This window comes from Passer montanus, unplaced genomic scaffold (genome assembly GCF_014805655.1).
Source record: "Passer montanus isolate IOZ18808 unplaced genomic scaffold, ASM1480565v1 scaffold2, whole genome shotgun sequence".
Lineage (NCBI taxonomy): Eukaryota > Metazoa > Chordata > Aves > Passeriformes > Passeridae > Passer > Passer montanus.
Genome location: NW_024366591.1, coordinates 10,759,013 through 10,775,413, shown reverse-complemented (window position 1 = coordinate 10,775,413; position 16,401 = coordinate 10,759,013).

Sequence of the window (16,401 nt, the reverse complement as noted above, 5' to 3'; positions counted from 1 at the left end):
ACCTACTTGCTTGCAGCAGGTGTTTCCCCTTCCCATCAGCTAATGTGGATTTCTGTGGAAACAGTCCATTGGGCTCAGTGTAACACCAGCAGAGAATCCCTCTGGACCTTCTGCTTGTCGCTAGAGTTGAGGAGAATCCTCCTCCCATGCTCTCAGTATCGTCTTTCAGGGATAGTTCCTCTCATCTGTGATTTATGTTATTCCTTCCTGCCTGGTGGAACTAAAGGTGTATGTGCTGGTACATTATTCACCAAACAAAATTACATTTAAAACGTAATGAGGGTGAATTCCTAAACTGTCAAAATTTACTGAGAAAAGTGCTGTTACACTTCTTTAGGTGGGTGAGATGAATTCTAGCATCTGGGGAATATCCCAGTGAAAAGAAATGACAGTTTGTCTTGTATTGTATTTTAGAAAACTTTAGTTGCTCCTCCTGCCCCTCTCCAAGTGCTGGTCCTGCCCTCTGCGGATTCTCTGCCTGAGACCTAAGTACAGGCAGCTTGCACTTACTTTTCTTACAGCAGGATAAGGCTTTATAGTGAACTTCAGTAACTACTGGGAGAAAAAAATAAGCATTTTGTCTTGACAAGCCAACATTAAACACCCTGACAGGTGCAGTTTTAAAGATATAATTTGATGAGGAAGTACTGAGAATGAAATTCTACCCTGCTTGCATTTAGTAATGCCTTACTTTAGACTCCTTGCTTGCATTGCTGCAGGACAATCTCTGCCTGTTTTGAACCACTATTTTCATCTGTGAATAAGTAACTTATATTTTCTAGGACTCATACACTTGGGAAACTGACCTGTGTGTGTGTGTGTGTGTATGTATATATATATATATATATATAGTGTATATATATATATATATATACACAATATATATATATATGCCAAATACACTCTTTTTTTTAATATCTAAAACCAGTTTTTATCATATTTTCCAACACATTTTGTATAAGATGTTTGTATCAGATGATCCACTTTGCTTAAAAATAATTAACCAGCAATAATTCCAAACACAGAAAAGTATACCCACAGCAAAAAAGACTAAGCATGTGGTTAAATATGTCCCAGCCAGTGCTTTTCTGGAGCACAGACCACCATTCCAGGGATTCTAGGAAGCCTGAACAGTAAAACAGCAGGGTCTTTGTTCTTTCTTGATAAGCACATGAAAATCACGAAGGTCTGCCTGTCTCCCATTCCACAGGCTATGGCCAAAGAGTGTGTTGACCAAAAGCCAGGCTTCAGGGTAAGTAAGACTGCATTACCATCAGTTCCAGCTTGCTTTCATTGTGTTTGCTTTCATACTGTTTGATTAGTGGTTGTAGAAGACAGAGAAATGAGAGAAATACAGCTCTTTTGGCACTCTAGTACAGAGATGGGCAAAGTCACCTGATCTTCTCATTTTATCTCTCTCATTCCTTATTATATCATCTGCATTTCTCACATCTCAGGAATTGCACCTCGCCCATGAGCCAGCCACGTGCCCTTGTGGCCAAGAAGGCCAGTGGTATCCTGGGGTACATCAGGAAAAGTATGGCCAGCGGGTCAAGGGAGGTGATCCTGCGCCTCTCCTCAGCCCTGGTGAGGTCATATTTGGATTGTTTTGGATTGTCCAGTTTTGGACTCCTCAGTTCAGAAGAGACATGGAGCTTCTGGAGCACATCCAGCAGAGGGCTGCAGAGTTCATCAAGGGCCTGGATTTTCTCTCTCATGAGGAGAGGCCAAGGGAGCTGACACCCATCAGCCTTGAGAAGAGATGACTGAGAGGGGACCTGAGCAATGTCTATTGGTATCTAAAGGGAGGGTACCAAGAAGATGAATCCAGGCTCTTTTTGCTGGTATCAACCAATAAGACAAGAAGCAATGAGCAGAGACTGATGCATAGACAGTTCTACTTGAATACAAGGAAAAACTTCTTTGCTGTATGAGCAACTGCACACTGAACAAATTTTCAAGGGACGTTGTGGAGTCTCCCTCGTGGGGAAGTTCAAGAACTGTCTGGACACAATCCTGTGCCAGGTGCTGGAGGATGACCCTGCTTGAACAGGGACGTTGGACCAGATGACGCCCTGTGGTCCCTTCCAGCATGACCCATTCTGAGATACCGTGTAGCCATGATATTTTAGTGAAAATTCCTCTGTTAGGATTTTTCCTGTCCTGAGGAGCTGAGAGCCTCAGGAAAGAAATGTAAACAATAACTATCTGCTGCTGTGGAAGGCTACAGGTGCATCTTTCATTGGTCCATGTGGATTGTTTTCAATCAGTGACCAATCACAGCCACCTGTGCCAAGGCTGTGAGCAGTCACAGGATTTTTGTTATTCATTCCAATTCTATTCTTGTTCTTTGTAGCCTTCTGATCTTCTTCTCTCTGTTCTTTTAGTATAGTTTTAATGTAGTATTTTAATATAATATATAACATAATAAATCAGCCTTCTGATGAAAATGGAGTCAAGCCTCGTGTCCTCGCACAAAGGGTTGCTTAAACAACAATACTGTGATTCAGTCTGCAACTATTCCCATTGATATAAACTAAACCATTTTAGAGAAACATTAAAGTTAAGGGGGAGAAAAAGCAAAAGATCTGCAGCTGGTAGATGTTAATGTAGAAGGCACTCTGATATTTTATCAATAATCAGTGAGGTGCAAGAATCATATGCAAGAGAATAGTTTTTCAAGATTGGGAGAATGACAATTTGCAAGATTTTGTTCCTCTGGCAGTTGATTGAGGATATAAACAGAAGATGTCCTCAAATAATCTTAAGGGCCTGGTTATGTAATAGTACCAATTATGGAGGGTTTTTTACAGAAAGCAAGGAATTCAGGTACAAAAGAACCACAGATACAATATTCGCAAACTCATACCCTTCCAAAATTGGATATTGGGGGCATCCTTTAGAGGGAAAAATGGATAATATTCTCAGAGAAGCTGCCAGCTATCATTGAAGCCACCCACAATCTGTCAACATGCTGCTAGCAATTTTTTCTTCAAACTAATTAACACCTTAGACAAGATATATTCGCTTTTGTCTCTTGACTTACCTGACATTATTTTTATTATTTAGGTCAGAATTTTGAAGAAATTCTGCAGTGAAAAACTATATGTGCAGGATGATCACCATGTGGAACAGGAACATTCTGTCCAAGAAAGGCTTTATTTTTTCCCACAGCTGAATTTACTGAGGAAACAATGACAGCCACATGAATCTGAATCTTGTTTAGTTTCTCTATTTCAGTGCTGCCTTCTCACAACATTTTCAGATGAAACTGTTCACGTCCAAAATGTTGCAGCTACTATTGTTTCACTGGAGAGAGTGTGAAGTGTATTTTTGTATAAATACCATAGTTACTGAAGGCTGTTCATTCTACCATTGGTCCTTTTCTGACAAATATTATTCATACAGGATTTATGACTACTACTTAGTATAATATCTCTGGGGTAAAACATTGCAAGGGTCCAAGGCCTAATGCCCTCCCCCTGACTCTGGATGGATTTTCTTAAGAGAATCAACCAACTCCTCTTAGCTGCTTTTCAGGTCAGAAGACTAAAACTTACAGAGGGAGGGTTTGAAAATTCAGCTATGATAGATAACACATGTAACATCTTCCTGGGCCATCTCCTTTAGAATATACAGTGAGAGAGCTGCCAGATCTAAATAATGTAGCAATTATGTTAAGTCTTGTAGTTCTCCAGTTTTACAAATTTTTTAAAGGGCGTCATTTAAATATTGTTTCAATAGAAGCAATGCAAGGGGGAGGGGAATAAATTCCATCTATTTTTTGTTCAATGAGCAAGCAACAGTTGCTGCATTCTGCAGTGGATAGAGATAAGTCAGTAAAAAGCAGATAAACCTCTCACCATGTCAGACAATTGTCAACAAGTCCCTATAGCAAAATCAGAGCATAACCTTGATGAAGACAAGACTCAGATAACCAGAAAGATGACTCCTCATACATCTTGAGTCTTCATGTGGATGTTCAGTCAGTTCACTTCAGTTTTCCCCAGCCTGTGCCTCAGTGTGTGAAGTGGAAAAGCTATAGCCATTCACCAGCTGGGGCAAACAAAGTATATTTCCCCAAAAGAGTGCACTTCACAAGCTCCAGGAAGTACTGCTGAGGCTGTATTCCACACTCACTTGACAGTGATATGGTCTCCAGCACTACATCCATCAAACATTAATGAACTCATCTTCACAAACCTTTTGCGAGGCAGGGAAACATTATCTCTCTTTTACAGGATTTTCCTTTACAGAAGAACTGAACCACAGCAAGATGAGAGTGATTTGCCTAGATAAAATCTGTAGCCAAGCCAGAAACTGAACCCAGACCTTTCAAATTTCAGAGCACCATTCTCAGAGTATGCAGTTCCAGTCTGATATGCTGTCAGTTCTTGGATTTGCAACAGAAGATTTCTGTAGAATTATTTTTTTCCTTTTTTATTTGGATCCTGCCTGCATTGGAACAGTCTTTCCCTAAGTTCAAATGCTTCCTGGTGTCTATATAAATGAAATGGGTATAGCAGAGAAAAACATTTGGAATTTCACTCTTGCTTACAACTTTTGAGTCCAGTCATCCTTGTATGTCTAGTTTGGAGCCATTAGTCTTTCATTATCATTGTCATTATTTCTAACACAATACCTAAATGTGAAATTCTGCTTTGATAAAATCTCTGCATCTCTCTTTAGGACTCCTGAAAGTGAAAATATTTCTAATGCTGAGATCATGTGATATGCTGAGCATAGAAAACCTTGTCAATTTCAGTAAACTTTGCTTTATAAGCTTTAGAGATGCAGCTTAAAGAACTTCAAATCTTTTACTTTTGCATGCCAAATGCCAAATTACACTTTTCTTTTTTTTTCTTTTTTTTTTCCTCCACAAAAACATAAAAACATACAGTTTGACTTTGACACTCACCAAGTAGCAAGTACAAGTAACATTGATATATTTTATGGTCATGCTCAGTCAGACATTTAAAGGGAGAGGGAGAGGAATCAGACTCCTCAGAAGCTGCCAGTGAGTCCTTCCACTTCACAACAGAGAGGTCCAAATCACCACACCAAATAAAACAGATGCTCACATTTGGTATTTAATTATCCCCATGACAGCAGTGGCCTCTTTCTGTCTCAAAGAATTCCTTTCTTCATACTGTCACAGTCACCATATGTGAATAAAAATCCAGGTTGGACAAACCACAGAGACAAGGGCTCAGTGCAGGTTCTTGGAAATATTTGTGGACCTGGAAAGAATGAGAGAACACTGGTTGTTGGTTAGCATGGTAACTTTTAAAAACAGAAAAGAAGATGGTTACACTGATATTATCTAAAGTTTAAGTATTCCTTTCTTAAAGATCAATATTCAGTGTGCTGATTAGAGCCATCTAAGATACTAGGGAAATACCAAATTTTGATCTAAGTTTGTCATACAGGTAAAAGAAGTGGTAAGTTGTCAGCTGATTGCTACCCTGAAATCAGTCCATGGTAAACCAGAATATTTGAAAAAGAACAGCAAAATATGTAACAAAGGTCTTAAAAATGCACCTCTTTTAATAGAAAAGGCAGTAAGATTTCACATTTACTTTTGATATTTAAGATGTAAAGTAATAGTAAAGACATTCCTATAATTCCAACAGCACATACAAAACCCAAAGGCTATAATTCTAATTAATTCAATCTCTCTGTCTGTGCTTACTGCTGCTGCTTTTCAGCTACCGCTGCTAAGTTATGTGCATTTCAAATGAATATTTCATTTTCTGAACTGGTTGTTGGCAAAAGGTATGTAATAGCTATTAGCAATATTACTGAATATGAGACAGTTAACAAGGTAGCAGCCTTAGCAAAACACAGCTTGATAGCAGAAAAGGAAAAAGAAACTTCAGCAAAGAACTGCTGTCAAATGAGTGATATTTCTAAATTTAATTTTAATTGATAGATTAAAGGAAGAATGCAGTATAAAGTACTCAATGGATACCATTTGAAGTCATCTTAGTAGTATTATCTTACAATCAGTGATTAAAAGCTTTATAAATAGGCTACAAATCAAGAAAAGGATAAAAAAGTAAAATCCAAATGATCTAGACATTCTGTCCTTCTACTCAGCTTCTGCTGTGGTTGATACTCTTCAGAAGAAAGTAAAAAAAAATCCTTTCTTCCAGGAAGGAGGAAAGAATGGAAATGAGCTTATTTGCCAATTAGAATTATGAATAAATAGGTAGAATCAGCACAGTCATTAGGTTAGAATTTATATAGGTGGAGCAACCAGTTCCCTGAAGCCTCTAATGCCAAACATATACTGGGCTGACCACAGTTAGTAAAGTTATCTATCTAAAGTTATATTCAAATTCCTCAAATTATACCATCTATATACCATCTATAACCATCTAAGTTCAAAGATCCTTTTTACTGATGCATATTTCATGCAGTTTCATAAGCCTTAAACTGATTCTAATATTCAATACATATATAATACATATGATTCTCTTGAAGCTACAGCTCTTGGCTTGGTATAAGATTGGGTTCAAAATGGGATTGTCATCATACCAACATTTTAATGAAAATCCAGTGCACATAAGGGCAAATTTTAAACTGCTCAAATATTGTGCCACTGCTATAGATGATAAGCTAACATATGTGCATCCTTACCAGAGACAGTAGTCCAGGGTGAGGGACACAGTAACTATAGCTAGAATTTTGGAAAACCAAATGGCCCCTGACCTTGACTATCAAATCAGCCATTCAAATTTTCTTTCAAGAATAGTTTGAGCCTATCCTTAACAACACCATCTGTTATTATAAGGTTTCTCAGTTTAAATGATTATCAGCTTTTCAGAATTTGCGGATTTTGACTAAGGAAAATCTGCCCTACTTTTTGCAATATGTGTAGTCCAATGCTCACTTCTAAGTACACAATATGAAGAGATGTATATCACCTGGAAAGAAATTTCAGTCACGTTTAAATGACACTGGATACAGTGAGCAATACAGGAACAAATGCTCCTGTTATTCTCAACACATTGTTAAAAAGCACTGACAATCTGTTTTATTTGCATACAGCATTTCTTTAATGTATTTTTTATTCTCTGTATTCACTGGCAGGAACTTCAGCTGAAGTTATGATATTTTGCATATATAAATGCTGGGAAAATGATTTTTATAATGCTTCTTTCTGAATGTTTTTGTGGCAAAAGTAAGGGATTATTCACTTTGTTTTCAACAGCAAGCTCATTGTGGATGTCATTCAAAATAACAAAACTGCTTTCTTCTTTTACTGTGATTGTATCACCAGTGTTTCTTCCTATAAACTGCATTGAAAAATTATGTTCTGCAAGGAAATCAATGTAATACAAATGTCTCTTCTATGCATGAGTATTGCATTATCTAACAGAGGAATATTACTGACATACAAAAAATAAGAAGTTAAAAGTTGAGAAAAATCAAGATTAAGGAAGGATATTTCATATCAAACGAGTTCTTTTTTTCTTGCAGCAAAGATTAATTATACTGATTAATTACAGTATCACACAATGACCAAGTCTTTCTTTGCACTGCCATGCATAAGAGGACAATTGCAAAATCATTAATTTATAGAGTCAATGAAAGTTGAGGATAAATTTGTGAGTTAATTTAACCAGAAACTAAATTTAATAATCCAAATCCTCACTGAAATACTCTGATTTTAATGTACAAAGGGCATATGTTATTTGTAAGTCATGACAAAATATGAATTTTTCTCCCAAAATTTAGTATTTCTCAAGCTTGTTTCAAAACATTGAAAGCACAGACACAAAGACAGTCAAATAGAGCATTTGGTCTGGAAACTGCCAGCGCCTGCATCACTTTTCTTTCTTCATATATGTAGAGGTGGGATTAGAAGACCAAAAGGAGAAAATAGGGACAGCAGGATACTTTTTAACTTCATTGGTATTAGCTATCAAAATGGCCTGTCATGCTCTGATCTCTATAAATGCAAGATTTACCATCTGGACATGCAGTGAAGGCTACAATAAATGGGCCCAGCCCTTATGTTTTTCCTGAAATGTGAAGCAATCAGGATGGTATAAGATGTAAGTGGGCCCAAAACCCACAAAATACAAATTCACTGTTTTCTCACCTGTTTTCTGAATTGAAGCAGAATTCTGAAGACTGGCTTTGTGTTTGCTATTTATAGATATGAAAACATTATTAAAGGATATTTCTGCTATGTTGAGGTCATGTCATGCTGGGTCTCTAAAGCAAGTATTTGGCAAGGTATAATTCAAGCAATTAATTTAAGCCAAAATGTTATCTAAATGGAATCAAGCACAGAAATATGAGCCAAAATTCCTGGACTCTCTCTTTGATACCTGTTAGGCATGGGATATGTTAACTTTTCCTTGAATGAAAATCAGAGGTTTGGGTTTTTTTGCATTTATGTTGGGCTTGTTATTAGAAGAAAGTCAAGCACATGAATGAGCACTTGCTAAATGGCAGTTTGAATTTATTAGGCCTGGTTTTGCATGTTTCTATGTTTGTTGGTCTGGCCTTATTAAACTGCTTTTACTTTCACCAACTCAAAGTGCTTAACAAATTTTAGAGAAGACTTCTAAATACAAAAGGTTCTGGACACAGAATTTTAATTTCTGGTAAATTTTGAGCAAATATTTTAGACAAATTGAAGAGCTCTGAAGAATCTTTTCTCGCACATTCATATTTTCTGAGCCATATAATCAGTTGCAAAACCAAATCATTGAGCACTCTGCAATAATTTCGGAATGTGGACTAAATTAATTTTAGAGATGATAATAAATAAAAGAAAAAATGAGAGATGTTACTGAAAACACTGAAGAATAGGAAATTTTTTGCTTCAGAACCTTTTTTTGATGTAATGTATTAAGTAAATCAATATTACATTACCCATGCATTTGGAAACATCCAGGATCATAGAAAGAAGGTGCCTGCAAAAGAGTCATTATTTACATCACAGTACCATACTTGTATCATCTAGTACTTAAAACTGTCTACACCCATATGTTTTGTCTCCCCTTGATTTATTACATATATATTCAGATGGTACAGTTTGTCTACTTCTGTTCAGCGTGGGAAAAGAGAATTCTTTGGGGAAACCTCATTGTGGCCTTCTAGTACCTTAAGGGGGCTCATAAAAAGGAGGGCAAAGGACTTTTATACAGGCAAATAGAGGCAGGAAAAGGGGCAGTGGTTTTAAACTGAAAGAGGACAGGTTTAGTTTAGATGTCAGGAAGAAGGGTGGTGAAGCGCTGGAACAGATTAACCAGAGAAGCTGTGGGTGCTCCACCCATTAAAGCATTGAAGACCTGGATCGGGCCCTGAGCAACCTCAACTAATGACTGGCACCCCTTTCCACAGCAGAGGGGTTGGAATTAGATCTTTAAGGTCCTTCCAACCCTTAAACATTTTATTCTTCTATGATTCTAGGATATCTTGAGTTTCAGCTGATGTTTGTGAACTATGGTTTCCTGAGCTTTGAAGTCATAGAATCTTTATGGTTTGAAAGGGACCATCAAGTCCAACCAACAACATAACTACATGTTCACCATCAAACCATGTCCTCAAGTGACACAGCCACATGAGTTTTGAATACTTCCAGGGAGGGTGACTCCATCACTTCCCTGGGCAGACTGTTCCAAAGCTTTCCTGTGGGGAAAAAAAAAAAAAAACCAGAAAAAAACCCCCACCACCTACTATTCAGTCTAGACCTCTCCTGGTACAACTTGAGGCCACTTTTTCTCATCCTGTCGCTTGTTACCTGAGAAAAGAGACTGGAATCCACCTGGCTCTGCAGTCTCCTCTCAGGGAGTTGTTGTAGGGAGCCATAAGGTCACCCCTGAGCCTCTTTTACTTAGGGCTAAACAACCCCAGATTCCTCAGTCACTCCTCATCAGATCTGTGCTCCAGACCCTTCCATAGCTCTGCTGCCCTTCTCTGGACTCACTCCAGCACCTCAATGTACTTCTTGTAGTGAGGGGCCAAAAACTGGACATGGGATTTGAGGTGCAGATTCATCAGCTATTCTAACAAATACAGTGAAAAGTATTTCCCCTTAAATAAATGTGCTCATTCTGTCTTGACCCTGCAGACACTGGAGAAGTAGTCTGAGTTTACTCTCTGCAAATACCCTTTGTATTTTAAACATCACCTGTGACGTGGTCAGAAGGTGTATTGCCAATTTTTTACCACATTTTCAACATGACTGTGTTTTAGCTTTATTTTTCTAAAGTTGGAATTGAGATTCACTGAAATGTATAGTCTCTCAATGCAGTGTCTATTACTAAATAATAATAATAATAATAATAATAATAATAATAATAATAATAATAATAATAATAATAATAATAATAATAATGTATTAATATAGGTATCTATATAAAATCCTAACACTTTATAGAGTATCAGAGTTTGAAATCCTGCATTACTCTGAATCCAGGACACATCCCATCACTCTCAGTCCTGCTGATCCCTGGGTTGCACAGCTCTACCAGCTTGGCAGTGCAAGGCAGCAGAGGTGAGTTCCTGCACCTCTGCTGCCTTGCACTGGCCCACTTTCCCTTTCCTCACTGCTGCCTTTGTAAAGCACATCGCTAGTATTATCTGGGGATTTTTATGTATCCTCAGCTTGACTTCCTTCACTTTATTCCACTTTTCTGGGGTTTTTTTTGCTGTTGTTGTTGTGATTTTTTTTGTTTGTTTGTTTGTTTCTCTTTTCACAGATATAGAAATGCCCTAACTCTTCTTTTCTCACCTTCCTGTTTGCCTCAGAGACGCAGATGCACCCCTGATCTGCTTTGCACACTCTTTTCTTTTTCTGTAACTTCTCTATGTATGGATGCATTAAGCGACATTCCAGGCTCCAAATGTAAAACAGGAGATAACTACACTGTGATAACCTCTCTCAGAAAAACAGGCTGAGAGAGAAACGACAAAGCCAACTGACACATATTTAGAAATCTGATTCCTATTTCCCTCATTAATTTATGTGCCTGAGTGTCTTGCTCCAAGTAGTGTTTCACAGTGGCCATAGATTTTATGACAAGAGCAGCTTGCCTTACCACAGGTTAACCCGTTCCTGCATCCCTGCACTGAATACCTTCTGGTCTTTGCCTCACCACAGGCTATTTTTCACCCTTTTTAGTAATACATATTAGCACAGATCCAGTTTATCTATACCTGTCATTTCACCTTCTTTCTCATACCTGTAAATTTGCTCCAGTTGTTTTCCCTGGAGATTTTATTTTCCAGTTTCATTTTAGGTGCTTTCTAATTACAATTCATAATCATCAATAGCCTTTTTTATTTATTTATTTTTTTAATCTGCATGGATTTCTCTTCACGAAACCACAGAATCTGATCAGCTTCATCCATCTGGACTTGTCAGTTGTCTTAGTATTACCAGAAACACTCTTTCCCAAAATAATACTCTCTGTTGGTGCCCATGACACCGTCTTCTGATTTTCATTCCTTTCTTCTCTCTCCAACTGTTTCTTTGGCACTGCCTTTAGAAATCCTCCTCTGTCTTGCCATCATTTTCATTGACAGTTTCTGGTTTTTCGTCTCTTCTTTCTATAATTTAGTTTTGTAATGTCCAACAGCACAAAAAAAATAACAAAAACCAAGACAAAGAACAAAACAAAGACAAAAAAAAAAAAAAAAAAAAAAAAAAAAAACCAAGACAAAGAACAAACAACAACAAAAAAAGACTTCAGAATCCCACTCTAATTCTATCTCTGACACATGATCTTGGATTTTTATAACTTATCTTAAACTTCCCTTTACAAAAACAGACCTCTGCGTTGGCCCCATCAAATTGTGTACTGAAGGATGTTCTTGAATTTGACAATCATCAAGATAAGATGACAGAAAAATTAGGTCATGTGTCTATGAGAAACAGGCCAGATAGGCTTCCTTTTTGCAGAGTAGTTTAAGTCAAACAGTTTAGAAAAGCAAGTAATTTATATCTGGTTGCAACACATATTGATGATTGCCAGTAGAAGGAGGAGATGGAAAAATAATCACCTGCATCCTGTGCAGAGTATTTGGAACTTCTGAGTGATCTCAAGCCATGTATTCCATTAGTAATCACAGTCATGGGGTGCTGTGAATTTAGAAAGGGCAATTCAGGAGGTTGCTGTCCCATCTGTCTACACCATGTTCCTGCCAAGCACCTCTGCCATAACAGTGGCAGAAAAAATGAAAATATGTAAGCAGTTGCCGTGTGATTTTTAACCACAAGTAAGGCTGGAATCACAGCAGTACCACAGGTTGAACTGCAGTGAGCAAGGCACACTAACACATCTGCTTCTGCCTTACTATCCAAAATATCCCTACCAGATGGTGCGAAGGAAAGTGAGCTACTAGGAGAAAAGGATTGTTTTAAATCGCAGTAGCTTTTTGCCTTCCTGAACTTGAGTCAGAATATCACCATTTCTTCCTTTCAGACTCTTCCCTGCTACCCTCAAGGCATCAGTGTGGCTACCTGGGTCAGTGCCAGGACAAGCACATCAAAAGGAGAGCCAACACATACGGTTTTATAGAATTTTTCACTGCTTAGTGTCCATCAAGGGGAGGAAATAATCTGTACTCAAATACCTCTCTTTGTATTCTCTGACCCAAGAAAACCTGGGCAAATCTGCACCCTGGCCGCTGTACCAGGAGCAGGATTCTCTGCTGCCAGCCCTCCCAACACCCACAGAGACACCACTAGACTGTTAGTACATAAACTAATTATTAAAGATGCATCTTTTACACAGCTTAAAACTGGCAATGACTTGTAGACAGTGATAATTACACCTAATTTCCTCATGTGTTTGCAGGCATTATTCTCATTGCTGAGGAATTCATTATTTATCTACTAAAACAGTCCTCCTGTTTTTCATACAGTTCTTGGCACAGAGTAGCACCAGATGAAAGGTTAATTTTTGCACGTTTAAAGTTTGGTGAGGGCAGCATAAGCACAGAAATTAATTTCAACAAGGCAGCAAGACAATAGGAAATGTGCCTGCATAGCAATGTCCTTTACTCTTTTAACTAATAAGAATTCATCATTTTATAGAATGAAATTCATGGTTGGAGTCATTCCTGATAGGTTATGTGATAAAAGCTCATCTGCAAGCCCAGAAAGAAGCACAGAGGCACGACAGTCAAAAAGTCCCTGGACTCTTTTGTTAAGCATTTTGTTATGCAGCAAGCTCTTCTCTGCCCTCCTGACACAGTAGTTCAGCTTAGTAGAAATATCTTGTGCTTCTTGAGTGCTGATGAGAGACACAGATTTCCCAGAGAAGGATAGAGTCTCAGACAGACCAGTGAGCCAGTAGAAGGAAAACAGGAGGGCCCTGCTTCAGATCCTGCATCTCCTACAAGACACAGGGGTTGATCCCTTGGGGCTGGGATTGCCAGGAGAGTGTGAAGACTGATCATAAATGCAGAGAAAAAAAATCTCTGAATGAAGCATGGCCATGTTTAGGTATTTGCTAACCTGGCTAGTCCTTCATTTAAGCCAGTGGAATAAACCAATCACTCAGCATGGGCAAAGTGAAGTGTCAAGAACAGTAAACAAGGCAACTGATAAATGATGTGTTGGAAGAAGGAAGCCACTTCTGTGGAGAACAAAGCCAGCAACGTGGCTGAAAAGGGGAGCTTAAAGCTGGTGCTGGTTTTGAACAATATTTGCATTTGCTTTCTCCAAACACGTGTCATTTTGAGAAATTGAAGTGTGCTGTTTATTCTCAGCATTCGCCTTTGGTTCATTTTTATTGCATCACTTGGTAATAATTTCATATTGCAGGGCTCCTCAAAGAGATCACACAGTTCAAATTATGAATTTGAAAGCAGAAAGCTGGCACTGAAATCTGTTTGCTGCACTTGCTGGAACTTAAAGAACTTTACATAATTGTTTTAGTTTTTCAAATTTTTTTCTAGCTAGAAAAATGAAGCATTTAACTGCCAATGCAAAGGAAAGCATTTTGAAGTTCAAGGGCTTTTTGATAAATGACAGAAGATATAAATGACTTAAAGCTATTATTGTATTTCCCCTGCAGTCCAGTGCTGATTGTACTAAAGAGATAATTGTCACTAGGAATGCATAAAACCCACTGTGTTTGATTCCCAGTGAGAAAAATCGAACATCCTTAAAAGACAACATTATGAGAAACCGGATCAACTGCATTTGCATAACAAATGCTTGGCAGCCATTTTACTTGCAAATAATCTAAGGTGTGATGCCTTTAAAATGTTGAAAGGAGTTTCTTATACAATTATCTGGTAAAAGATAGAAACATAAGATACACTATTATTGTTAAAAGACACTGAGGAATCAAATAATCGAACAGTCAAGTTGCCGTGCTATGACTGCATTTCTTGTTGGGAGACACAAGACATGGCATATGAATTTTGACTTCTTTCAGGTATCAAATATTCTCTTTGTAATAATTATTTGTTAAGCTTCTCTATTACCAAACTATAAAAGTTTTGACATATTACAACTCAAAAGCATCCTAAAAATGTTCCTGTCATTTTTGCCTAGAAACTGTTCAATAATATCATGATATTTCTGTGGGACAGGACTATTAAGTGATTTTCTTAGTACATGACAAAGATTTTGGATTATGGATGGGTGTCTGCAGGATTTAACCTAAATGAGAATTATTAAAGAAAATTAATAATCCTAAAGAAAAAAAAATTTAAATGGCAAGTAGAATAATTTGTCACACATATGAATGGCATTTTTCATGCTTTTTTTTAAAATTTAGGCAGCAACATATGAAGCATAAGTTTTTCTAAATAACAATCATTGATGTGTTACTTAAAGAAATATTATTAATATTGTTAGCTGAGATTTTGTTCAGACAAGAATACTGCAATTTCTTGGTCAATCTGTGCTAAAAATTTCATATTTTATGTCAAGATAAATTTTCTAGAGGCTTAGCTTCTAAATTAGCTTTTAATCCTTCCTTTTAGAAATGCTTTTCTCAGCTCTTTTCAAATTAAATGACGACTAATGAAGATAAGGAGAGGAATTTAAGTCAGAATATAATAAAACAGTTCAGTAGCTAAATTCTGAGGAATTATGAGCATCAAGTCTTTCTTCTTTCCATTGACATTAACCGTCAAACCTTCTGGATGACTTAGCATTAAAAAAAGAAAAAATTAATGCAAAAGTCCATAAATTAATGAAAAAGCAGCTTTATGATCCCTCATACAGACAGCTGGACATGAGGTGAAAGACTGCCATTAAAATTTTGATATGTATACAATCATGCCTTAGGTTGGACAAGAATGAAACAAACTCCTGAAGGAAATCCATTACTACCAATGTTGAAGGGTATATGAAAGTGCTATGAAACTTTATTCTTTCCTTTTGTATTTGCATCAATAACTCAGATTAAGATGCCATGCCCTGATGCAGTCCCAGCAATATATCTAAATGCTGTCTTTATGTGTAATAACCTATTTCCATATTTGGCAAAAACTCTCAGTAGTGTTCTTGTCTGCAGCTTCAGATCTCAGTACAGCACTGCCATGAGATTTCAGCTGCAGAATTTAAACTTCCATCTTTGTACATAGATCTTGAACAAGAGTTTACTTCATCCTTAAAATGTCAGAGTTCTGACTGTAGAATGCATTCAAAAAAGGATATGCTAGATGGTTCTCTAAACCAGCAGAGGTTGGTGCATCCTAGGAGCTGATCCAGTCCAACAAGTTCTCACAATTGTTCTCACCTCTGAGAGTTACTGAGGCACACAAGTCTGAGTAACTGATTTATGAAGAGTTGGAGGATTTCCTCTACTTAATGAAAAACAGGAATAGTGCAAGGTGGAATGAGAGAAGTCTCAAATTTAAGAAATGTGTAAGAGGAGGAACAACTTAAAGTGGGATAGGAATATTTACCCCCTGCAGCTTCTAAGCCTTGCCAGTCTCTTTCTAAAATTTTATAGGAAGCACAAAAAGCTGTGCGGCCAGTGAACCATTGACTCATCTCACCTCTCCCTTACAACATTTTTAGCTGCACATTTTGCTCCCACCTCTTTCTCTCAGCTGTCCTGTCTCACTGCTTTGTGGATAGCAAACTGCAAGGAGTCAAGGACAGGAAAATTAAATAGCATCCATATTTCTGCAGAACTTTAAGGTAGCTCTGACTGCTGACAAAACAGTTTTGCATGAGGAACAGAAAAATAAAGCAAGCTAGTGTGTTTTATTCTTTTCCTATAATCCTTGTGAAATAGAGAAATTATCTTTGCATTTCAAACAAAAAAAAAGATGGATTGCTTTCATACTCATTTTAAGAGGGCAAGAACATAAAAAAGTATCCACGTGGATTTAAACTATAAAACTTTACAGAAACTTCCTGTCAAATGAAGAAAAATTGCCTTAGTTGGCATAAGATAAATTTCT